The sequence below is a fragment of the Cavia porcellus genome, unplaced genomic scaffold (assembly GCF_034190915.1).
Source record: "Cavia porcellus strain 051 isolate PalLab524CR breed Dunkin Hartley unplaced genomic scaffold, mCavPor4.1 scaffold_9, whole genome shotgun sequence".
NCBI lineage: Eukaryota > Metazoa > Chordata > Mammalia > Rodentia > Caviidae > Cavia > Cavia porcellus.
In genome coordinates, this window is record NW_026947492.1 from 92,253,731 (window position 1) to 92,278,571 (window position 24,841).

The 24,841-nt window shown below is 49.4% G+C and overlaps 1 protein-coding gene and 1 long non-coding RNA gene across 5 annotated transcripts in view; one reads left to right on the plus strand and one right to left on the minus strand.

The window, feature by feature from the left end:
• Window positions 1–4,003: 4,003 nt before the first annotated feature.
• LOC134477741 (uncharacterized) lies at window positions 4,004–7,309 on the minus strand. The gene is made up of 2 exons (XR_010049942.1): window positions 7,221–7,309; window positions 4,004–6,978 (listed from the first exon to the last, which is right to left on the minus strand). It is a non-coding gene; the product is annotated as an uncharacterized LOC134477741 (long non-coding RNA).
• A 63-nt stretch (window positions 7,310–7,372) lies between these two features.
• Window positions 7,373–24,841, plus strand: part of Ptpn5 (protein tyrosine phosphatase non-receptor type 5) — a 55,385-nt gene continuing 37,916 nt past the window's right edge. For all 4 annotated transcript variants that reach the window (XM_013149800.3, XM_063256814.1, XM_063256813.1 and 1 more), the window contains exon 1: window positions 7,373–7,550. The gene's annotated coding sequence lies outside the window, so the exon portion shown is untranslated. The remainder of the gene's footprint in view (window positions 7,551–24,841) is intronic.

A 24,841-nucleotide genomic window follows, 5' to 3' on the forward strand; every position in this document is an offset into this window, starting at 1 on the left:
AAGTCTTTGCTGCTTCTCTGTCTTCCTAGCAACTGCAGCTATGCTGAATTGTTTGAAACACTCATTTGTTCAAATCAAAGGTGAAGGATAAACCCCCAAAACAAAAGGCACTTTCTTCACAGGGCCTCGATAAATCATAATTCAAGAACAAAAGAGTCAAGGGTGAGCAATCGCTCAAAACCATCTGCAGAACAATTAAGCATTGTCAATAGCACGACTCACTTTTGAAGTACAGACTTGGAGAGCTGTGGAGCCAGAACCAGAAAGGCCCTTGGAATCATCTTATTCACCTAGTTCACTCTGCCAGTGACGAAAGAGAAGGATAGCAGCACAACTCAAATGCATACCACAGCCAGGGAAACAAAGCAAACCGCGGATAGGGAAAGGTGTTAGACATGTTACAGGAAATACAGCCTTTGCCCTTCATGAAAAGTAGCCTGGGGGTGGGGATGTAGCCCAGTGGTAGAGCTCTTGCCTTGCATCCATATGGCCCTGGGTATGATCCCCAACATCACAAAAAAAAAGGAAAAACACCCAAGTAAACATGTTGATGAATGACAGATAACAACACAAGGCCTCAATAACTAGGGTAAGAGTGAGGCAAGCTGGATACAGCCTACCCCAAAGGGCCAACTGCTGCCAAGCTCCACTTGGTCACTGTCATGTAAGAATGTGAGCCTGGCTGAGTGGGGTGGTACACAACTGTGATCCCAGCACTCAGGAGACCCAGGCAGGAGATTCACCAGTTCGAGGCCAGCCTGGACTACATAGTGAGACCCTGGATAAAAAAGAAAAGGAATGTGAGCCTGAAGTTGTCGGACTTTCTGCTCTTTTTTTCAATATGAATTTTATTTGAAATGCCCAGGATTTTTTTTCATGATGGTAACTAATTTGACTTAGTTGCAGTTTAAACAGAACTAGAGTCCAGATCCAGACTCCAGTCTCTCATTTGCACCCTCTGATCTGAGTATTATGGAAGGTGAAGGAAGGGTTCCTCTGGGAAGTCCCATGCTTCAGTTTTGACTCAGCTGTCCCTTTGTTTTGTGAGCTCCCGGGGAGACGATCCGAGTGCTTGTTTCCCTCTTCTGCTCTTGCTGCTCTTGCTGTCTTCTGCCTCCTTCCGCTGTTGACCCTGTGTCATGCCACTTTGCTTTGGTGCCAGCTGATTATGAACTGAAACCTCCACAAACTGTGAACTAAATAACCTTTCCTCCCTTAATTTGGGGTGCTGGATATTTTGTCCCAGCAGTGAGAAAAAAGTAAGTAAGCTAGGTACCATGTTATAGATATTACACGTATTAACTCATGTAGCTAATACATTAGGGCTGTATGGTAGGTACTGAGCCAGGACACTGAAGCTCAGAGAAGGTATGTAGCCACTGACATTTAGATTTCACTTTTGTACAAGCCTCTTTTCCTCCCTTGTATTGTAAGCAGGCTACTCGTGCCTCCCTGCCCTCCTTTTGCAAGGATAAGGATGTTTACAAAGTGAGGACCCTGGCTCCCTGCTGAGTTGCTTAGTGAAATGTCTAAACTTCTCAAGTTGACACAATGTATCAACCATTAGACCAGCACACCATGTTTATTAAATAAGTGTATTATGACTGTGATGACTGATCTTACAGCCATCTGAGGCAGCAGGTACAGTAGCCCTCTGCTCATTATGAGATGTTCTTTTGGTTAACAGCCCCTTTTGAATGCCGTCTTGGAGAAAGTCTTGATAGGACCACAAGTAAGGGTGCATCCACCCTCCCCTAGCCAGTAGAAGAAGCCCACAAGCAGAACCCAGCCAACTGGGCTCTCACTCTTCTGAAACTTAGCCTTGAGTGGCAGAAAAAAGGTAAATTTCAGTATTCATGCACCTTTGTGGGGACGTCTGACTGTGACTATGGAAATATCCTCCACCATTCAAACTCCTGGAGCTTTCCAGCTTGCACCTTACCAGGCCCTCTCCCTCTTCAAGCTTCTGCGTGGCCTCAGTGAACTCCCTTTGCCTAGGTGAATCATGATGCTTTGTGCAGGTGATCCCAGAGACCACCACGCACTACTGCTCAGGTACCATGGAACCTCACAGGGCACTTTCCTTGCCTGCTTTTCAGCCTCCTCCAAAAAGTCTTGACGAGATTGCTTGTCCCCCAAACCTGGCCAATCAGCAGAAGCATTTAGGGAACTTTTCTAAAATCACTGAGCCAGCAGGAGCATGATGGCACACACCTGTAATCCGAGCACCTAGAAGGCTGAGGCAGGAGAAGCGATACCAGTTTAAGGCCAGCCTGGACTACACAGTGAGACTTTGTCTAAATAAATAAATATTTTAAAAAATCACTGACCGCAACTTGATTCCAGCCAAGTTAGATTTTCCAGGGGTAGAAGCCACAGCTCCGCGCTTTTCAACAGTGCTCTCTCCAGGACCATTCTGAGACAGTCAGTGGGGAAGCACTGGGCTAGATAACTGCCCCTCTGAGACCTCTTCCAGCACAGGAGGGCAGAGTTCTCAGTGCTCTCTAATGCACACAGCCCACGACCAGTCCTCATCAGTCTCCCCACCTAGAAACTTCCAGTAGCCCATCAATTAGAATAAAACCCCAAACCCCCCATGTCCTCGTGTGATCTAGTACCTGCCCTCCTCTCTCCACTCACTTGACTTATATCCCTAGAAAAATGTGCCCAGTAGGCTCTACCCTATGCTGAGGGGCTGGTTCCTTCTTACAGATGAAATCTCTGTGCAAATGCTATCTCCTCAGCGAGACTCTTCAAGCACCTAGCTGAAAGTGATTGCTCTCCACCTCCAGTCTAATCCACGTGCCCTCCTGCTTTCCTTCACTGCACTGACCTTTGCCTGACATGATGTGTTATTCCATATTTTAACCTGGCTCATTGTCAGTGTGTCAGGGATGTGTGTGTGTCAGCATGTCATAGCATCAGAGATGTTGCTTGTTCACTGTGTACCCCACTTCTGCAGCAGCAGTGAGCTCAGGGTAGGCCCTCAATGATACATCCATTCAGTGCTTGTGCTTTCCAGCGGCCCCAAACAATGAGCACGCGGAACAGACAAAGCTTTGATTCTCCCTCCTCCTGAGACAAGAGTTTCTGATATTACTTCCTGAGATCAGCAGCCAGACAACCTCGACCTTCACCTCAAGCCAATAGGCTGGTGTCTGCCACTCCCGGAGGCTTGGTCCAATCTGTAGCCAGCCCCTCCAAGGAGCTCACATCACACCACACACACACACACACACACGCACGCACACGCACACGCACACGCACTCACACACACCTCCGCAGCACACTCCCCAATAGTTGGTCTCCACTCAGATTCTCCTCTGAGAAACCTTGCCAATGCCCTTGGTTGATTAGTTTTTCACCCTTCAGGATCACAGCCAAAGATACAAGCCCAGAGGTGAGATCTTAGAACACCACGATGGCCTCCCCCTTCATATCGATTATTTCCTACAAAAGTGCTACTTTTATTTTCTCATCTGCATCATCATAGTACCAATCCAAAACCCCAAATCCTTAAGATACGGCACTTGAGCACTATTCCTAGACTCCTAAAAGATATGGGGAGAATTTCTAGCTTTCAACTAGAGAGTGTGTCAAAATAAGGTTATAAATCCCACTGAAGACATCAGTCCTATGGGTCCACCATCAGAAAGCTCTCCTGATGACTTGTTCTCAGAGGTAAATGCTATCCCAAATTCTTCATGGAAGCAAGTAGGGGAAAAGCGGAAAATACAGGGAGAGAGAAGGGAGTATGACCTAATGAAAATAATAATCTACTTTACCACTTCAGATACATAGGTGTTTTATCTCCCCCAAAATAATCATTCTAGCATTCAACAAAAATTGAATGAATAACTACTATATACCAGGCATTGTCCTCAACACCTAGAATACATCAATGGTGGGAAAGATAAGGACTCACACCCATGTGGATCTTGTCTTGTGCGGGAAACACAGGTATTTAAACAGTGCATATATTAAGTAGGCAAAAGAGCTAACATAATTCACAAATAAATTTATTAATATAGAATATAATACAGAACATATGCAATAGGGAAGAGCTGATTGAAAAATACAGTAAATGTTTAGATTTTAAAAACATCACAGTAAAAATAGAAGGCATATCACCAAGAACAATGAGAAAAGCATGTTCAAGGAGGGGGGGAGGGCCTTTTGGGGTAGTTTGAGGGGGATTAATGGCAATGTGTCTTTTACTGTCATAAATTTTTAATCACCCCCTCCTCTGAGGTATACATTATAACATTCTATATATTAAAAAGCAAAATATGCCATCATAAAAGGAGAGATCAAGACAGAGCATGGACTTTGTGTCCCTTTGTGAGGTGACATGCTACAGTGGCTAAGGGCGTGAGTTCAAGTATCAAACTGAATTCAAGGACTGACTCTACCCCTTCCCAGCCACAAGACTCTACACATCAGATTTCATTCCTCAGTTCCCCTTCCTTTGAAATGAAGATGATGATAGTATCCACCTCACAGGGCTCCTCTCAGGATTAAGTGAAATAATTGGGCAAATTCTTTGGCACACAGGAAGAACTTAATAAAATTGTCCATAATTACTGAACCCGGCTGTTACCCCCAAAGTTTATTTACATTTTCCTTGATCCTGGTTCTTCATCCTTATTGATAGCTTAACATTGTTTTATGCTTTCTGCTTCTTTGGTAAGCTACCTCAGCTCCTTTGTGGATTGAAGTGGGCTATAAATAAGAAAATAAGTAAGAAGTCTGGACAGAAGAACATTTTCACCAAAGGAAAACATTTCATTATCAACACAGCGGATTGCAAGAGGGGCCAAAATCAAGAAATATTGCTACTTCTTGAGGGTCCTTGAAAAACCACTAGTAAGACAAGCTATGGGGTCTCGGATCATTGTTCTCTCTCCCCCTCCTCTTTCCCAAACCCCTTTACCTCCCACCAATAACAGAGAGTGAGTCACACAAAATGACTCAAACAGCCTCTGAAATCCTCCTGACCTCATGACTACATCACTGTCTCTTGCTCCCCTGCTAGACGGAGCAAAGAGATCCCCAGAGACACGTCCCATGGGGAAGTAGTGAGGAAGGCCTGCTGGCCAGTGAGCAGTCAGGCAAAAGCCAGGAGCAAGCAAGAGCAAGTGAGCGCTTTGATGGCAGGAAAGTCCCGGACCTCTCTGGGCTCAGCCTCCTGGTTGGTGATAACGGCACCTGGCTCCTAAGGTGCTGGTGCAGATGAGAGGACAGAATCCAAGGAAGCAACAGGCCCAGCTTATTTACGAAGACTTCAACAGGTATTCCACTCTTCCTTCTTATAGAAGGCAGGATCATTCCTCCCAGGATGACATTCAGTGAGAATGAATGTGGGAATCTAAAACTCTTTGGTAAGAAGGTGGACAGGGCAGAATCAGGGTGAGGAGACTGGTTAAACTATGGTTCTACTTAATAGAAACTCACTACAAAAAAAGAAAACTTAGGGTAGATGGGTAACAAAGATGGAAACAGAGCCTTTGAATGGGACCACATCCTCAGCCCTTTTCTGTTTGTTCTTCTGAGACAAGGCCAATGTCTTGCTAAGTTTAACTTGCCCAGGCTGCCAACTTGTTGCAATCTTCCTGCCTCAGCCTTCCCAGATGCCAGGATCACAGGCGGGCAACACACGCTGGACTGAGATCATTTCTGAACCTTTACCATCTTCTAGATATATTTTCATTTTTAACCCTTTGAGATGGGCAGCATGAACCACACTCACTACTGTGCCCATAGCTCTGAAAGTTCAAGAGACAGAACTGGCTTTTCAAGGTCATTTTCGGTGGCCACAGGCCAGCCAGCCCCAACTTCCTAGGAGACAGTGAATCCAGGGGGAAAATGCAGCTAGAAAAAACAAGAAAACTTCCTCAATGCAGACACAAAGTAGTGAGGGCTGCGAGTGTGGACGTATCAGGGAGGCTTCCTGGGGAAAGGAGTGGATTCCAACTGGACCTTGAAAATTAGGCAAAACGCAGGGTAGAGGCACTTCAGGCCTAAAGCACCATGTAACAACGTGCGGGGATCCTAAGGTGGCTGCCCTGTTGGCGATGCGGTAGATAGGCCAGTTCGAGGGCATGCGGACCCCAGGATGGTAACCGGTAACCGCAGAAGGTGAAGTTAGAAAATGAAAAGGGAGCCGGCCCCTTGCGAAGGGCCATTACGGGGCTGCAGCTTTCACTTGGATTTCCGATAAATTCAAGGGTGGATTTCCCGTAAAGAAACAAGGTTATCTGACTTACATTATAAAAGGATAGCTCTGCGCTGCCGTGGCGTAGAGAATCAACTGCGGCGGGCCAAGAGCGGAGTCTGGGAGATAAATTTAAAAAAAGGGGGGGGGGGTATTGCAGATCCAGGCTAAAAAGCCGTGTGGTGTTCTCCTCGGTTCCTCATGCAAAAACGGGGTGTAGGGTGCAGCCCAGTGTTTCAAAAAGCCCCCATTGGTTAGGATTAGCTGGAACCTCGGAGTACCCGGGTGCTCGCCTGAAATGTGGGGCGGGGGGGGGGGCATGGGCGGCTCCCTTGAACATATGGGACCCTGGTACCCACAAGAAAACCAAAACAGGTGCGCGCCCCGTGACGCCTGTCAGGAGGACTCCACCAGGTGAAGGAAGAAGTAGCCACTGGCTGTCCTTCCCCCAAAGACCGAACAGGAAGGGGCAGGAAACCATTCGCCTCTCTCGAAGGCGGTTCGGTGCTGGGCACCCCGCCCCGCGCGCCTAGGTGCGCCCCGCGTGTGCAGGAGTCCGCATTTTAGGTCAGCGCCACACCTTGCAGGCGTCAGCACTATTCCGTATCCCGCCCCCCAACACCACCCCGGCTCAGACCCCTTCGTGTCCCATGCCTCCACCCCGGTCTATCTGCCTGTCAGTCCAAATCCCGATTCGGTGCGCTCGGCCCTGGCGAAGTCCCCCTGGCGGTCTCAGTAGCCACGCAGCCCCGACCCAGAGCTCCCTGCAGGAGAAAATCATGAATGAACGCAAGCGGCGCTCCGACTCCCCCGCCCTCCCTGCCCAGGCCACCTCGGCGTGGGGCGGGGCCTGCGGGGACTCCTAGCTGGCTGGCTGGCTGCGGGTGGGGGGCGCCTGCGAGGGGATTGGAGGCCAAAGGTCAGCGATCCGCCCGCCTGGGGCCGTGGGCACCGCCGGAGCGCCCCCGCCCCCACCCTGCCAACCCCGCGGAGCTCTGCGCAGTACCCGGGGGCGGGGCGGAGCCGGGGCCGGGGGTGCCGAGCAGACCCGGCGGCTGCGCCGGGAACTCCGCAGCTGAAGCGCGCTCGGCTCGGTGATCTAGCTAGGGCGCGCGCGCGGAGCGCGGTCCTGAGCTTCAGGCGGACGGACCGACCGACGGACGCCCCCGCACACGCAGACGCACAGAGCTCGGCGCGGCCCCCGTCGCACACACGCGCGCGCAGACACATACAGGGACACACGCAGACACACGCACCCTCGCGCGCGCTCAGCCTCCCGGCACCCTCCTGCCCACCGGCTCGCCCGCCCGCCGGCGCCTGGAGCCCGCTCTGGCCGGTAAGTGCGGCGCCCCCGTCGGCGCCTTTGTGTGTCAAGCCGGAAGGCAGAGGTTGCGGGGTCCCTCCTGGGGCGTCAGAAAAACTGAGATCTCGTGCAGCCCTCAAGACCCGGGCGCGGGCGACCGCCCCCGCCACGCCCCCCATGGGGCTCCCGGCGCCCCCCGGGCTGGGGGAGGGGTTCCCCTCCGCGGAGGAGGGGGTCGGTCCTGGGAGGGAGCGGCAGCCACTCCCCACGAAGCTCTTGCGTGGTTGGGGAGGTATGAAGACAGGGGTCCAAGTCCCAGCCTCAACGAACCAGGCTGGTGCGCGGCTCCTGGTAGCATCTTCTCTCCAGAGTCTGAACCTTCGGAAAGAGGCCGGGATCGCCTGTGGCCTGCTAGTTTCTAAACCGCGGGTCCCAGCTTGCCCACGGCTTCACCTTCCCCAACCCTTTAGCCTTAACCAGCCGTGTCCCACCCACTCCCAAAATAAAAACCCAGCGCGTACCCCTCCCCCAGCATATTGCATTTTCCTGGATGAGGCCCAGGCTCCTGCAAAACCCAGAGATTAACCAGTCAGAATGGGGAGGGGGGAGGCGCTTCCCTTATCAAGAATCAGTATCCTAAAGGATCAGAACCAGAGGAACCATGGAACCCTTCATTTGATAGATGGGGAAACTGAGGCCCAGTGAGGTGGCTCAACCAAGGTCACCTGATAGTTGGTAGGGAAAATCTACATTAGAATTTGAGGTACCTGGCTTGTGTATTCATTTTCCTCCCTCCACAAGTAGAACCTGTCCCATTGATGCCCCGGAACCCCAACATTGACTGCATGGATCTTTCCAGCCTTGCCCCCACCTGGAGCAGCCGGTGCCGTTCTGTGCTGTCGTGCTTACTGTGTGGGAAAGGAGAAAACTGACCTTGCGATTGCCTTATCCAGCCTCAGATGAGAACTCTGTTTTACAAGCAGTCCGGGTTTGGGGTTCAGTTTGGGAGAGTGAGGCAGTCTTGGGGGGAGATTAGATGCCAGGGTGCCAGTCCTTTCTAGGAGTCAGCGAGTCTGAGTGTCCTCACTTGGACCAGGTGATGTGGCATTCAAGGACTCATCTTTTTCCCCCACTTTGACCTGACTGAGTGGCCTCCCACTCACTCTCCCATCCTGTGTTAGGGCCCAACCAGGCCCTTTCCACTCCAGCCAGCCACCTTTCATCATTTCTTTGTGGAGGTCTCCAGGTCCCTCGAATCAGGCCGCCGCCTCTTCTTCCTTGTTGTGTGTCCTGTGGCTCTTGGCATCGCAGACAAAGCAGTGAGGAAGCTTGAGTTGCAGCCACATGAGACTTGATGGTGTCTCACCACCAGACTCCCTCAAGGACAGCGGTGACCCCAGAGCTGAGTCTGATGCCTAGTGCAGAGAGGGTGCCCCCAGAGGTGGGTTGAGGGACTACAAGCTCAGCTGGAGGGTAAATGGATGCAGTTGGTCACCTTCAAGGAGACTGTAGATGGGACAGTTGGCACGGACCGTGATCCATCTCCAGGATCAGGCTCTGAGGCTCTGTCTCAGGAGCTTCCTTTTTGAGTAGGGTGAGAAACAGCACAGAGCATAGATAGCTCTTGGGGCGGCCAAGTGGCATCAGTGCAAGGGCTGCTGCTGCTGACTTCGTAGTCCACATAGATGGCACTGTGCCCTGGGCACGCCCTTTATAATGAACAGTGGCCCCGGGCTTTGTCCTTCTGGGTCTCCCACCAGGCCCAGGCTGCTCCTCACAGGCTGTACCATTTCAGTAAATGCTTATAATTTCTCTGCAATCTCAGTTTCTTCATCAGAAAAACCAGATTATGGAGTCGGAGATTTTCAGCTCTATTCAGAACTATTTATTGGGGAAAAGCACATATTTATATAACTGCAGTGGGCCTGGCTTCTCCTACTCTATGTGGGAATAGTTACAGATTTACAGCAGTAACATGTGTAGGATACTGTGTAGGGCTCAGAAAAAGCTAGGAATGTGTAACTGTCAATACCATTAGGCTCCCAGGTCATGAATCTTCCCTCTACTTCTTCCCTTGTTCAGATCATGCAAGGATGTGGGATTTTAGGTCCTCTCTCAAAACAGTTCTCCCCTACTGACTTAGTCCTTTAGTGCTCAGACAGAGTAAGACATCCATGAAGCCATCTGATAAACTCTTGTGTATCTTGTGAAATTTGTGCCTTAACATGAGTGATCTTAAAAATCTTAATATTAGCATCAACACTCAAGAAGCAGAAGTGGCATGAGCAAAAGGCAGACAGGAATAAGGACTTCTAAGAGAGCCAGAAAGGAATAAGTTGCAACTGGAAGCAAAAGGATAGAAGAATCGTGGAAAGGAAGGTGGGTAGGAGGATGGAGAGAGCTGTTGGGGTCATTGAATGCAAAGCTAAGGAGGTGGCCTTTAGTTTTTGAGTAGGGGAAAGACACAGCCACACTGGCCATGAGGAAACTCACTCTGGCTGCCCAGGTGGAGCACAGGCTGGAGAAAGAGAGCTTGCTGGAGGGAGCCCAAGGAAGAAGCCATGGAGTGGTCCAGGGGAGACAGAATGGGGCTCTGTGCTGGGAGTGGTTGTAAGAATGGACAGAGAAAAGGAGGTGATGCAAGAAGCCCCAGTGTCACTATACCAGCAACTGATTGGATGTGGTCGCTGGAGGGAGGGAGGAATGGGTGATGACAAGGCTGTGAGGTTGAATGGCTGAGGTTGCCATTCACAGAAAGAGCTGAGCAGGAGGGAAAGGGGGCAGGTACCAAGCACTGCAGATTGCAGACGTTAGTTCATTCATTCATCCATTCATTCATTCTCCATTTCCATATGAGTATCTGTTCAGGGCCAGGTTGCTACAGGCTCTGGGGATGCATTGCTGGAAAAGATTAACTTCCTGCCTAAGCTCTACCAGGAGAGACAGAAAACAAATCCTAAACAAAGATAAAATATTTCAGGTGATGAGTAGGGCTCTGGAGAAGAATAAAGCAGGATGAGGGATGACTGCAAGCAAGGGTGGAGAAAATTTTCCCTTTAAACAGAATTGGCTTTCAGGGGGTGGTATCTGGAACAGAGCCCTGGATGCAGGGAGGGGGCCTGAGGGAATGGTTTTCTAAGAAAAAGAACCCGCAAATGTAAAGGCCCTAGGGTAAGAATAGCCTCAGAGGTGTTCGAGGAACATCGGGTGTGTCTGTAAGAGATAGGCCCCAGAGAACAGAGCCTGGGGAAAGGTGACAGAAAGGGGCAGAGCCAATCCAGTCAGTGCTTGTGGGGCAAGGAGGAGATGCCAGGTGTTAATGAGTCCAGAGCCTGGGCCTCATTCTCCTGGATGCTCGGGGCCTAGCGAAACAACACTGTCCAGGCAGTGGCTCGCTGAGCAGTTGTTGAATGAATTTCTTAGACTAATATGAACCCATAAATAAAGATATTATGGCAACAGTGAAGCCAGAAGAGGCTGAAGTCACAGTCATAAAGTTTAGAGGACTCAAATGTCTGTGTTGTCATTAGAGTAAAAAATTTGAGTCAGATTCGCATATTTTATTTAGTACGACTTGATGCTGTAAACACTGCTGTTGACTAAGATTAAATAATAAAACATACCTGAAATGACTGTAGAACAATTAAAATGGTCACATTTTGGGTCTTCCTTCATCCTCCTTCCAGCAAAAAGATGCATCCCTTCTGGCTTCTTTGCATTTTCCCTTAACTCTAATGCTCTCTGCTATTTTATGGACATTTTAAAGAAAACGCATTTCTAGCACTCCAGAGAGTAGCTGATCATGTAAAGCATTTATCTGCATTAAATTGCACAGGGGATGTGTGCATGTTTCAAATCAGACGTCACCCCATCAAGCATGTAGCCAGTTCCCCAGGAAAAATACATGTAGGCCAGCGTTCTTGTCACTGTGGATGGGCACAGCTGTGTAGATATGCCCATGATTAAGTGTCCTGAGCTAGGGTTCTTCCCATCCCCAAACGCAATTTCCCTGTTTCCAGGATAGAACGTGAGTTTCTAAGGTTCCTGGATGCCCATGCTCTTCTGGTCTGTGCCATGTGCGGGCCCATGTTACTGTCTTTGAACAAGAGAATGAGGCTGTGGCCCGCAGTGGCACTTAGATGATTTGGTGGCTGTGAGGACAACAGGTGATCCTGCTGCAGAGATGGGGTGCTCCCATCATCAGAAACAGCCAGGCGTTCGGTGATGCTTTACAAGAGCCAAGTTGGCACGTGGTCCCAGTCTTAGAATGCTATGTGTGCTGCAGGTCTGTCACCTCTGGAACCTGGAAACTGATGTCATCCTAAGGAGCAGGGAAAAAGTTAAAAGTGTTGCATTTTTAAATGATGCTATTACCCCCCAAAAATTCTTCCCTTACCCTAAACTAGAATACTGTGGGAAATAAGATTTCTCCCATTCCTAAGCATCCCCTCATCTTGTGGGACTAGGGACCTTGGCCACCAGCACCTACAAAGCTCTGAAATTCTCAAACTCTTGAATTGAAAAACTTTTCTCAGAACTTATAAAACTGGGAATGGTGGCGCACTCCTGTAATTCCAGCACTCGGGAGGGCTGAGGCAGGAGGATAGCTGCAAGTTTAAAACCAGCTTGGGCTACAAAGTGAGCCCAAGGCATAGTGAGACCCTGTCTCAAAAAGACTAAATAAATAAATAAAATTTTTAAAATGAACTTGTATCACCTGGCACAAAAGTCACTCACTTTCTGTACCCACCTTGAGGCAACCGTGAATGTTTCTTCCATACCTGGGGTACAGCGTGTCAGGCTGAGAGGGAATCTGCTTGAGTTCCATTCAGAGGTGCCACCGTTGGCAGATATGTGACAGCAAGTATTGTGGTGGACATTCCTAACTCCAGGTTAAGGTGAAAGATCAGCCATTCATAGCCAGTCCCTCAGATACCATGATGGTAAATAAAGACCCTGAAGTGTCCTCCCCCTTTGTGGTGAGGTAGTTGTTGCAGTTGGAAATACCAAATCTAGCATCACTTTTTGAAGAGTCAACATAAAATGTCCTCTAGCCCTATTCATCTCTCCGGACACTCTCTGAAAGGACTCCATGGAGGTGGCAGGTAGCATGTGGGCATCTGGAGTCAACCTTAGATTTTTTAAGACTGACTGTATATATTTCATCATCTGCCAAGCGTGCCACCCAGCCTTTAAAAAACAAACACGGTTGTGAAAATTAACACAGCCATACTCGACACTACAGAACGAATGTCAAATTAACCATTGTCTTCTGTGTCCCATTTTGAGTGTTTCCAAAGATCTGCAATTTTTAGTAATTGAAATCAGCCCACGTGTGGTATTATAACCTACAATTTTCACTTAACTTTTTATCATAACTTCTACACTTATGATGGTCATCATTTATTCTTGAAGGCTGACTGTCTTATGTTAACCATTTCCTTATTGTGACCAGCACTGAGAATCTCCTCGAACATAGCTTTTCTACCTCTTTTTTTTAAGCATCCTCAAAAGGATATGGCAGGAGCAAGATTAGATAAAGAGAGTGCAAGAGAAAGAATTTATGAGCAGATGCAGATGGTGTGAGCCCAGGTCCTGAGGCAGGAAGGGAATGAGGAACACTGTAGCTGGAACCTGGAGAGATACAAATGGGACATGACCAGGAGGCCAGGTCACAGGGCATGTTGAAGATGTCTCTTTAAACTGCTGGTTTTAATTCTTTTTGGTAATTACACATAGCGGTAGAATTGCTGGCTCACAGCGCAATCCTGTGTGTAACTTTTTTTTTTTTTTTTTTTTGTCTTTTTCATTTTTATCGGTACCAGGGATCGAACTCACGACTGCCTGCTTGCAAGGCAGGCGCTTATGCCACTGAGCTAAATCCCCAGCCCCTGTGTGTAACTTTTTAAAGACGGTATAGGGTCCTTTCTTGGAAAGGATTTTTGTTGGCCCCACATTTTAAAAGACTTCCAAGTGAAGGCTTAGGAGGGAAGGGTCCAAGAGGAAGCTGGTACTATAAAAATAAATAAATCTTGTGTGAACAGCTCTGCACAGCCTTGGAGGCATTAGGAGGAAAGACAGAGCGGAATACAAATGAGTCCAGCCTCCATTTCTGAAAAATTATTGTGATCTAGAGGCATTGTGGGTGGAAAATGAAAGCTCTCAGGAGAGATCTTAGTGGGTGGAATTCATTCATGCATGCAGGTATTTACTTCACCTCGAGTTGTGGTAGATACAGGAACATCAGCAGTCTGCACAGCCGGGGGAACCCTGCCCTCGAGGAGCTTACAGATATCTAGTGGGCTGCCACGAAAGCAGCCTGGTAACAGCAGTCCATATTAACGTGTGCTGGTGACAGTAGGCACTCGGGTCTCCTGAGTACTTAGAACATCATCTCCATGTAATCATCCCAATGTAATAGTTAAGGATATTTTTATTATCTCAGTTGGTAGGTAGGGAAATGGGCTCAGCTTAAGGAACTTTCCAGGAACTACTGCAAGTTCGTGGGCAGTCAGACATTGGGAGCACTGGGATGGAGGAACATGAGAGTCACCTACCCGGAGAGGAAGTTAGAGGGCTTCCTGAAGGAGGAGGTCTTGTGAGTTATGTAGCCCAGCATTTCAGAAGATGATTTTCTGTAGCAGCCAGCCCTGCTTCCTGTCACTGCAGGCTCCCAGGAAGCCCAGCCTGCCCAAGCTTCTATCTCAGAGGAGGATGGTCACCTTTATCCTGGGTGTTTCTGAGGGAGGCAGGGGTAGAGTGTTTTCCTTTTCTTGCTGACATCTGCTGCTTCTGCCACTTCCTTAATGGCCTCCTTACAACCCCCATGGTGCCAGGGATACCTGAGAGGAACCTTCTGGGGCCTCTCCTGGGTCTGCACAGATTCAAGCCAGTGACTGCAGTTAGCTGAATATAGGCCTGGAAGTGGCGGTGAAAATCTTGATTCTGTACCTTCTGTGCTATGTCACTAACTGACCAAAGCCCCAGCTTCCTTAAACACAGATATAGCCAGTTTCTCTTTGCTCTTCAATTTCCTTTAAGACCCTGCAGGGTGTGCAGCAGTGATTCTTAGCAGGGGCCCTACAAGCCTTCCAGTAGGAGAGTCCTCTGAAAGCATCTTTTGTCCATACATTTGCCAGTGAACTCTTCGGTCATTGTGATAACTCAAGATACGCGCACATAATCTTAAGATCTATTTTAATAAGTGTGCAGATCTGAAGTGATCCCTTCAGTGAGTTTTGACAATGACTAGAATTCACATAGCTGTCACCAAGATCCAGACTCAGAGCTCTTCTATCGACCCTTAGAGTGTAGAAGTAACAGTTATCTCCGGTTTCAGGCCTGTGGGTGAGTTTTGTCTATTCTTGACCTTCATGTAGTCATGTAGTATGTGTTTTTCAGTGTCATAAAGTGGTTTTTAAGATCCATCTATGTGGAGGTGCACACACACCGCAAAGACATACACAGATTTCTAAGCTGGCAATGCTTTCCTGCTTCTTCCTGAGAAAATGCGGCCCCTGGGTCATAATCAGTGTTTTAGCCTAAGTGCAGAGCCTGGGCCAGGCCATATGAGGAGGGTCACTCTCCTGCCTAGCCTCTCACTCCACTGAGATACACACCTTGCCCCTTCACCTGTCCAGGCTTTGCACCCACCATGTATCCTCCCTGGATAGTGTCCCCCACTGTTTGGGGACCCCATGCTTGTGCCTCAGGTTTCTTCCTTGCAGCTCCCTGAAACTCTCCTATCCCTCCCTCCCCAGCACGCTCCTAAGAGAGCCTTCATTTCCAGTTAATTTGTTTCTTACTCTACCCATTGGACCAAAAGCTGGTAGTGGGCAGTAATCCCCGTTCTGTATTCCTGCAGGCCCAGCACAGAACCTGGTAGTAAAGGAAATGGACCTAAGGTTGTAGCAACTTTTGCCTCAGGATTTATCTCAAAGATAGACTGAGTTTAAACCAACTATGCAAAATGCATCCCAAATCACTGTGAGGCTGATGAACCAAAGGTGGTCAAAGAAATCTAATATCTGACTACAGATGCAAGAGGTAACCTGAAATTTCCTGCCAATGAGGCAGAGACCTCCAGCCCTTACCCTGGAGGACATGGCATCAATGAGTGCAAAGCAGTGGAGGAGGAGGAAGAGGAGCCCAGAGTCAATCAGAGAAAGTTGCCTGGAAGAAATGGATTCCAAAGATTTTCAAAGAAAAGCCTTGATGTTGAGCCCAGGAGTTACATAACTGGGGCACAATCCATAGAGAGGCTTAAAGCATGTGCTGTCATTTTGTGACCCTGGTACCAAGGCTTGCACTGCTGCCCTTGCCTTCTCTTTCACTCTTCCCTTCCTCCTGTTTCTCCTACTTCATCACACCTTCCATCTCCCTTGCACATCTGGGGATACGGGAAAGAATTAAAAATGCATTTCCTGCCTCCCATCTGCACACTGCACGGGCAGTGGCGTTGGCCTAGGGACATAGGAGGAAGCCCCTCCCTTACCATTCTTAGCCTGAGCAGCCTGCAGAAGCCAGTTGTGGACCGTCTGGCTGGTGAGCAGTCAAGGATGAGTCCAGTCTGTCACCTGGTCCCACGCCTCGAAGGAAATGCTATGGGCAAAGTCAGCATGCGGTTGATTCACTGAGGTGACTTCTGGGGGAGGCCTGAGCAGAGGTGACCTTGGAAGGGCAAGAAGCCACCACCCAGCAGGGAAGAGCAGGAAGAGCAGAAGGGAAAGCAGAAGCAGGACTGAGTGTAACTAGAGGTGGGTGGTTTCACAGGAGGAGGATCTGTGGAATCGGGCTCTTTCTGCACCCTTCTGAGGGCTCTGGGTCTGGCTCCAGGGAACCTGGGAACAGCCCGAAGCTCCCCACGGAGAGAGGAGTCAGTAGTGCTTTTCTCACTCTCCAGCTACTCCTCTTGCATTGTTCTCATTGGCTCTGGAAGAAAGAGCCTGAGGAAATGGGAAACAGACCTTTGTGGCTGATGGCACTGCCTGGTTCAAAGTGCAGGAGTCTTATGCCAGGTCGGCTTGGAGGGAAATGGGAAAAGAAGCTTTGAACCAGGTCAACAGGAAAAGTAGGCAGGGTATCTGCTTCAGGATTGCCTAGCACCCACTAAACAAATCACACTTGTCCCCATCTTTACCATGACCTTGAGCTCTCAGGGCTTCTGTATTACAAGGGAGGAAACTGAGGCTCAGTGAGGTTAAGACCCTGGCCCAGGCCAACAGGGATGCATATGGCATTCTATCCAGCTCTGTCTACCCCTGAATCCATCCTTCTTCCAGAGCACTGCAGTTGCCTTAAGATGTACAACCTCAGAATGGTCAGCCTGTCATGTTTGATTGAACACGTAATTGAGGACCTCTGTGGACAGCTAACCTAGGTTCCAAGTTTCCAGCTGTACCCAACAGGAGGCAGTCAGAGAACCAGCCACTGTGGGCCCAAGACCGAGCTCTGTCCTGTCTTCTCCACTGGCCACCTGAGGACCAGGGTGACCACCAATCTGCCCTCATGTTGGACCCTAATCCTTCTCCATGCTTTTCAACTCCTGCATAGTGGGATAATGATGTTGTCTTCATGGACTGTCACAGGATGTAAGGAAATAGGATATTGGAAATATGGGGCATGTAATAGGCATTCAGCTTCTACTTACCAGATATGAATTCAAGAGGTGAGACCCTTCTCAGCCTTGGTTCCTGGTCCCACCTGGAGTTTTTTTTTTTTTTTTTCCTAGTTCATGCTATTCTCTCTCCTGGCAAAAAATTCTCAGATCCAACCTCTGCCTGGCCTCCCCCAAGCCCTGCTTTGAGCTTAGTTTGTCTGACTCCTTCACCAAACTCTGAGTTGCCATGGTCCTTCCAGCTGGGAGGATGGAAACTAGAGCCCACAACCGGGTATGGTGGGAGCTAGAGCTCCTTGGCTGCAGGTGGGAGCAAACCTAGCTCTGGTCCCTCTGTACATGGATTCAAGCCCTGAGAGAAGATGCTTTGTAAGAGATAGGTGCAGAGCAGGTGCCAGAAAGAATGATCCAATACGATCCAATGTGGGGCACAGACAGCACTGGCTGTGCAGGTGAAAGATGGCAGCAGAGAATAAAAGAGTGAAGCCAGAGGCGGTCAGAGATGAGAAGCACAAAATAATGTTTGATCAGGTTGTAGCCAAGGCAGGTGAGGGCCAAATTCACTTCTGGAGGAGAAGGGAGAACTGCAAAAGCAGGCAAGGCCTTGGTCCTAGAAGGCAGGGCCTCTGCCTGCCAGGGCACAGGGCAGAAGGCCAGGTGCTGGGGTTGGGCCAGTGTCAGAGCCACTTGAGCAACACAGAGACTGAGTTAAAGCTCTTGGCTAACACTTACCTAGAGAACTGTGTGCTGTTGGCTAACACATAGTGCACTGTGTGCTATTGGCTGACATGCCTAACATACTGTGTGCTATTGGCTAACACCTAGTGTACACTGTGTGCTATTGGCTAACACATACCAAGCACACTGTGCACTGATTGGTTAACAACTAGTGCACTGAGTTCTATTGGCTAACACTTAGCACACTGTGTGCTAACACATAGAACACTGTGACTATTGGCTAACACCAGGCTTACTACGTCCTGTGTGCTCCTCTAAGAATTTCAGGCTTATTCTTCACAGTAATATGATAAATTAGGTATTAGTTCTGTCACTTCACAGGCACAAGATGAGCAAAACTCATGGCCTCTCCCAAGACTGGCAGCAAAAGCCCTCATGTTGGTAGCTTGAAATCAGCCATGGTGGAGCATTTACACCATGGAAATGGGCAAGTGCCACAAATCAGGGATTGTTTGTTTGTTTTTTGTTTTCTTAGAACTACATTCTAAAGCACAACAAAACACCCATCATAGAATCTCCATGAACCTCATCAGTGGGAAAGAAAGAGCCATCATAAGGATAGGCAAAGCCTGCCACAAGCTGATGGCAACTGATGTTTCAGCTTTCTGCAGCCCGGTTCTAAGCATTTTACATGCATCTCATGTAAAACTTTATATGAATCAGGCATGAGGGCCTGTACCCCCATACTCAGGAGGCCGAAGCAGGAGGATTACCATGAGATTGAGATCACCTTGGGATACATAGTGAGTTCCAGGCCAGCTGGACTGCATAGCAAGATCTTGTCTGAAAAATACTAAACCAAATAACCTTTCTGTGAGCATCAGAATTCATTTAATCTTCATACTGCACACACAGTATTACCCCGTTTCCTAGAGGGAGAAACAGAGGTACAGGAAAGTCCAGTATCCTGCCCAAGATCAGGATGCCCAGAGGAGCATTTGATTCATAGTTGGACAGTCCAGCACCAATGGCCTCATATTCTCCTGCAGTATTTTGTTTTGTTTTGGGGGGTTTTTTGGTACTGATGGTGGGACCCATGGCCTTCACACTGAACTACATGCCCAGTCTTTTGAAAAAAATACTTTATTAGTATGTGTTTATAGTACATAATGCTTACATTCCTTGTGTAAAGTTGCATGTAACACATTTAATTCCTTTCTTCATCCCCTTCTTTCCCTGTATCTCGCCATTTGAGAAAGATCTGTTTCCCCACTTCCTATTATATGTCTTTTATTTTACTCTTTATTTATAATTGGGTTCCACTAAGTCATTAAGTTGCCCAAGCTAGGTTCAAACTTGTGATACTCCTGCCTCAGCCTCCCAGAGTGCTGGGACTACAGGTGTGCATCACCACATCTGGCTTGTTGCAGTGTTTTTAATGAATCATTTTTAAGTATTCAGACTGTAGTCCACCTTTCTTCTTTTTTTTATTTTTTGGTTTGTTTTTGGTTTTTGTTTTAATTTGTTTTGTGTTTTTGGTGGTGATGTTGTTGTTGTTGTTGTTGAGACAGGGCCTCACTGTGCAATTCAGGCTGGCCTTGAGCTCACTTTGTCACCCAGGCTGGCCTCAAACTCACAATGATCCTCCTGCCTCAGCCTCTTGCGTGCTGAGATTACAGGTGTGCACCACAGTGCCCGGTTTGAGACATGGTTTTTGAACATCTGCAATAAAAAGCAGGCAGAGAAAGAGGAAGGTCCAAGACAGAGGCTGTACACCTACTGGTTTAGATAGAGCCTGGGCTCAGGGTTCAGACAAACTGAATTTCAAGTCTAGTGCTTCCATTTACCAAGTGTGTGACCTTGAACAAATGACTCAGTCTTCCACAGTCCCCATCTCCAGACATGGAGGAGGATTAATGACTGTGTTTTCCACACCCTGTTGTAGTGAGAGACAAGTGGTGCAGTGCACAAGCCATGCCTGGCACAGGCCTCAGCGCACAGCCAGCACCCTCAAGGGAATCCATAGCTGTCACGGGCGGGACACGGGTGTTAGCAGAGGACTCCCTGCGGAGAGGGGAGACCAGGGAAGAGAGCACCCAGCTCTGCCTGAGGGAGCCGGGCAGGGCACAGTTTCCCAGGGTCTTCCAGGGTGAGCGGGAATTTCCCAGGTGGGAAGTACACTGCAAGCATTATAGACAGGAAGGAATAACCAAAAGGAAATAGCGGCACACCCCCTCAAGAGGTGTGATCACGCCTTCGCATTTATGATCGCCTGTTTACTCCGTGTAAATTAAACTGTGTACCTGGTTGGGGTGGGAGGCGTAAAGGGAGGGCAGAGTGAAATGCTTTCAAAGTCTGGAAGAATACGTTTAGACCAGATGAACTTTGAACTCAGTGTCCTTCAGTTGCCCTTTAGAGTCCTGTCTGCCCCACAGTTTATCAGATAGGCCCACTTGCTGCGTTGGGCCATCACAGCTGAACATGGCCGCCATCAGTAATTGAGTTGGGCTCAACCCAGCGGCCACCCTGAGATCAGGAACTTTGGACCATACAGCAAAGCCTGGTTTCCCTGAAGCTGTGAGCGCCCTCTGCTGGGCTCACTGCCACACCGCCACCTGTCTCCTTAAGCTTTGACAGCCCCAGAATTGAAGGCCAACTTACTAGAAAGGCCCATTAAGATCATTCAAGTGCCTGCGTTTTCATGCAGTGCTGCTAAGATCCAGATCAGAAGAAATGACTGGCCCAGGGTCACACGGTAGTCTGTGACTAGAGCCCATAGTTGCCGGAGGGGGGGCGGACTTTGGCCTGTGAGTACATTTGTCCCTCATTTGATGGAGCCAGCTGCAGCCCCCCTCCCCAAGCCAGCCACCCCAGGCTCCATAGGATTCTTCTTGAAGGGAGGAACCTTCAGTCATGTCCTGGATAAGATGCCAGTCGCCTACTCCTAGGGAGGCCAGCACAGGGAGCTCCTTCAGGGGCCTGGTCAGAGGAACAGGCACAGGACGTTCCCTCCTGCTCGTCTACTGTGTGAGTTTAGCAGAGTGACTTCACCTCTGAGTCTCAGTTTCTTCATCTGTCAAGTGGAGCCTTTATGGTGAAGGCTTGCTTTCTTTCTTTCTTCCTTCCTTTCTTTCTTTTCAGTATCAGGAACTGGACTTGCAGCCTCACTCGCCAGGCAGGCTGTATGCTGCTTAGCTGTATCCTAACTGGTGAGGGTTTTCTAAAAGAGCACACGATAGCTGCTGCATATACACTCTCTTCCTGTTTGCAGAATCTGCTTTTTCACAAAACAAAGGCTAGAAAGTTGGGGAGAAGACAGGATAGGCACTCGGGTGGTGGGGACAAGTCCATAATTACTAGCTCTGTGGCCCTGAGAAGGTCACTTCTTAGAATCACCATTTTCTCCTCTAGCAAGTGCAGGTCACAGTAATACATTCCCCCTCATGCACGTGAAGCCCCTGCAGGTTCATAGAGGTGGACACTGTCCCTGTTTCACACCATTGTCATTGTCATTGTCATTCTCCTCATCAGTCAGGGTGGAGGGGTAGATGTCCATCACTAAGAGACCCCAAGATGGCGTCTGCCCTCTTCCCCACTTCCTTCTGCCCTCTAAGTACTTCTTCCTGCTCTTTTGCTTCTTCCTCATCAGCCTACCAGGAGAGAAAGAGGACGTGGACTTTGAAAGTAGGAGTAGCCCTAAGAAGAGGCTGGGAGGGCTCGAGAGCCTGGGCTGGAACACCATGAGCCAGGAGAGAATGCTGGGGCCTCAGCCGTGAGACCGAGTCCTCTCACCGCTCTCCATGCTGTCCCTGCTGCTCGGGCCCACCCTGGTTTGGGGGCTGAGGCCAGCAGGGGCCCTGCACGTATCTGTTGTTCCCATCCCACCATGTAAGACTTGGGCAGGACAGGGCTCCTCATAGCTCTCTGTAGCCCCAGCCCAGCACTCAGGGGAAGCAGAAAATTAAGTTCATGTTGGGCCTTTGAACCAGTGAGTAAGCATATGCAGGCTGACAGTGCCATTCTGTTGTCCCCAAGGAGAGTACATGGTCTTCAGGACAGCTAGGTGGCATTAGAAGGCCCAGGCACTCTCAGGACAGTAAGTTCATGGCACTCTCCTGGGAATCTATGCATCTGCCACATTCACCATCCCCTCCACGAGCCCCTTCTACGCCTCTGTGGGTCATCTGCACAGCTCCTGTGCTCCTGCTATTTACCAGCTCTGCCATAGTCACTCCATGTTCTTCTCACTTGCTGGCTGTGTGGAAGATAACACCCACATTTCACAGATGAGAAGAAATTTCAGGCCCAGAGTGACACAGACATTCTCCTAAGGTCACACAGCTTGACCAAAGCAGTGTGAAAATTTCCCCCCATGGCTTCCTGGAGGAAATGAAGATTAAACTGGAGCTTAAGAAGAGACTATGATCCGGGGCACCAGGAGCAGTGGAGAAGCAATTAGTCTGAAAGGCAGAGGAGCTGGAGAGGCGACGCAGCAAGGGGCCTCTGATTGCTTGTCTGAATTGCCATGCCCACCTTCTGCTGGTCTCTTGGCTCCCAAATCAAGACTCCATGCCTTTGGTTTTTTTGTTTGTTTGTGGTATCAGAAATTGAACTCAAGACCTTGCATTTGCCAGGCAGGCACTTGTGCCACTGATCTACATCCCCAGCCCCTCAAGTGTTTCTTAAATGAAATTAAGCTGAGCTCAGAGCTTAGTTTCCCTGTCATCCTTGGCTGGTAGGTGATTCCCCCTCCCTTACTCCTGGTATCCTTCTGCACCTGTGCTGGAACGGCCACACCAGGGATGCTGCAGGGGAACCACACCGGGGAGAGCTCAGGTACCGCAGCCTGAAGGGCACCCCTGGGGCCTGTGCCCTAGGTGGGATGTACTTGTGAGGAGCACTGCACCCCAGAGGCTAAGACCTGGCCCTCTCAATGCACTCAAAGCCATTCCCATTTGGCCGTGCTATGGTCCTCACACACAGCATACATCAAATCACAGAACCAATGGGCTCCATCACCTTCTCAGGCCTGGAGACTGACTGCACTTCTCTCCCTTATCCTGCATCTTCCCATCCAGGACACTCTACCTCAAGGGGCTACAGCTTCCTCACCCAGAACCAAGAGACTCGGCTCCTAGAGCATGATTTCTTGATGTAGCCAAGCCGCTCCAAGGCAGCTAGAGCATGTCAGCCTTACCTCTGAAAACAGGATCGAGAAGGAAAACTTCGCAGCTGATTCCAATTTCCATGCCAGACTTGTCAGGCTGAAGTTAGCGCCACCCCCTAACAGTGCCCTGCTTCTCTCACGTCCGGGTCCATGCTTGTGCCCATCTTTTTGTCCCAGCACCCTCCTCCCAGAGCCATAGCTACTGACTCCCACTCCTCTTGCAATTCCGTGAAGCCTCTGCCTCTGGAGGGGCCGTGGTGCTCTTGGCAGTCTGCACATCTCCCACCGGATGTACCATATGCAGCCTTACCTGCCTCCGCCAGGAGATGCTTATAGTTCACCGTGCTCCCAGAACTTCACCGTGCCCTCTATGCAGTAGATGTTTAAAACATGAGACGCATAAATGAATGGCCCATTCCCTGAATCTGACTTACCTGGAAAATAGAAGACTGTGTTGCCCAGGCCCCTTAGCAGACTGGGCCTGTCCGCCACCATTCGATCTTCCCTGGGTCTTAGCCAAGGATGGGAGGAAAATCATTCATCTAGGCACATCCTAACCAGAGAACACTCAGACCCTGTGTTTAAGATCCGGAACACTCCAAGTTTACAGTCTGCTCAGACGTGGGGACAGATGGCTGGACAGTGGACAGCTGGGCCAGGAGGTAGGCAGCCTGGTAAGACAGAAATAGCAGTGAACTAGGCATTGGGAGTCCTGGGCTCAGAGCCTATCTGTTCCCCTTCTCTGCTGCATGCAAGCATCAGTCTGGGTTCTTTGGCTGCCAGCAACAGAAACTGACTCTCGGTAACCCAGGCCAAAAAGATATTTATTAGGAGTCTTAGAGGAATAGCGCAGAAGTAGCAGGTAGCTGAACTCTGGCGTGGGAGTCCTCCCTTTGGCAAGGGATAGGCAAGCACTAGTGAAGAGAGAGATACTGTCAACATGAAATCAGAGTGTGACCTGAAGCAAGTCACTGAACTTCCCTGATCCTTGGGTTTTACATCTATGAGAAGCTGGCCTCTCCTCCATTCACATCTCCGTTTGCTTTTTGCTGAGAAAACGTCCTTCCTGTGCTTCAGTTGCCACTCTCCCCAGCTAGACCCTTTGCAAATGAAGTTTGAAGATAGTGGGTGAGTGAGTGCATCCGTGGCTCCCTGCAGCCCTTCCACGGAGAAGGCCCCATCTTCTCCACCTGCACACATGACACTGCGACTCATTTGCACAGGTGACCATCCTGATCACTTACTCTCCATGAAAGCAGCATGTCCTCTGCCCTCTCCTGAGCATGCTGATGGAAATCTGGTGGCATTGTGGGTCTCTTCTGGCTATGTCCTGGCCATCTTCTCCAGATGGGGAAGCTGGAGTCTGCTGCCCAGAGACCCCAAAGCTACCAGTGCTGGGACCCTGCCACTGCCCTTCTTTTGACCTTTAATATGTCCATCAGCAGGGCCAGACCTTGTGCTAAACACCTGGGATGTAGATGTGGGCAAGGCAGGTGCGTAAACTGCCAACTACAGGAACAGGACAAAGTGAGAGACAAGAGAGACATAATCCAGGTGACAGGAGAGGGGACCCAGAGGTGGCAAAACTTGATTTCCTGGGAGATTAGGAAGTGATTGTAGGGAAAGGTGCACCGTAGAGTCTTGGAAAGTGAGGAAAATTTGGCAGAAGTTTAAAGGATAGTGCAGGACAGTGTTGAAGGACCCCTGAGGCGTGGAATCCAGGGCAGAGAGCATGCCTGGGGTGGGCTCAGCTGCACTCCCAGAATCCTGGCTTCATGTCCCATCGCCTCCTCACCCCTTACCCACCTTAGAGGTAGCCCCCAAGCCCCTGCACCTAGCATTCCAAACCTGTAATCCCTCTCT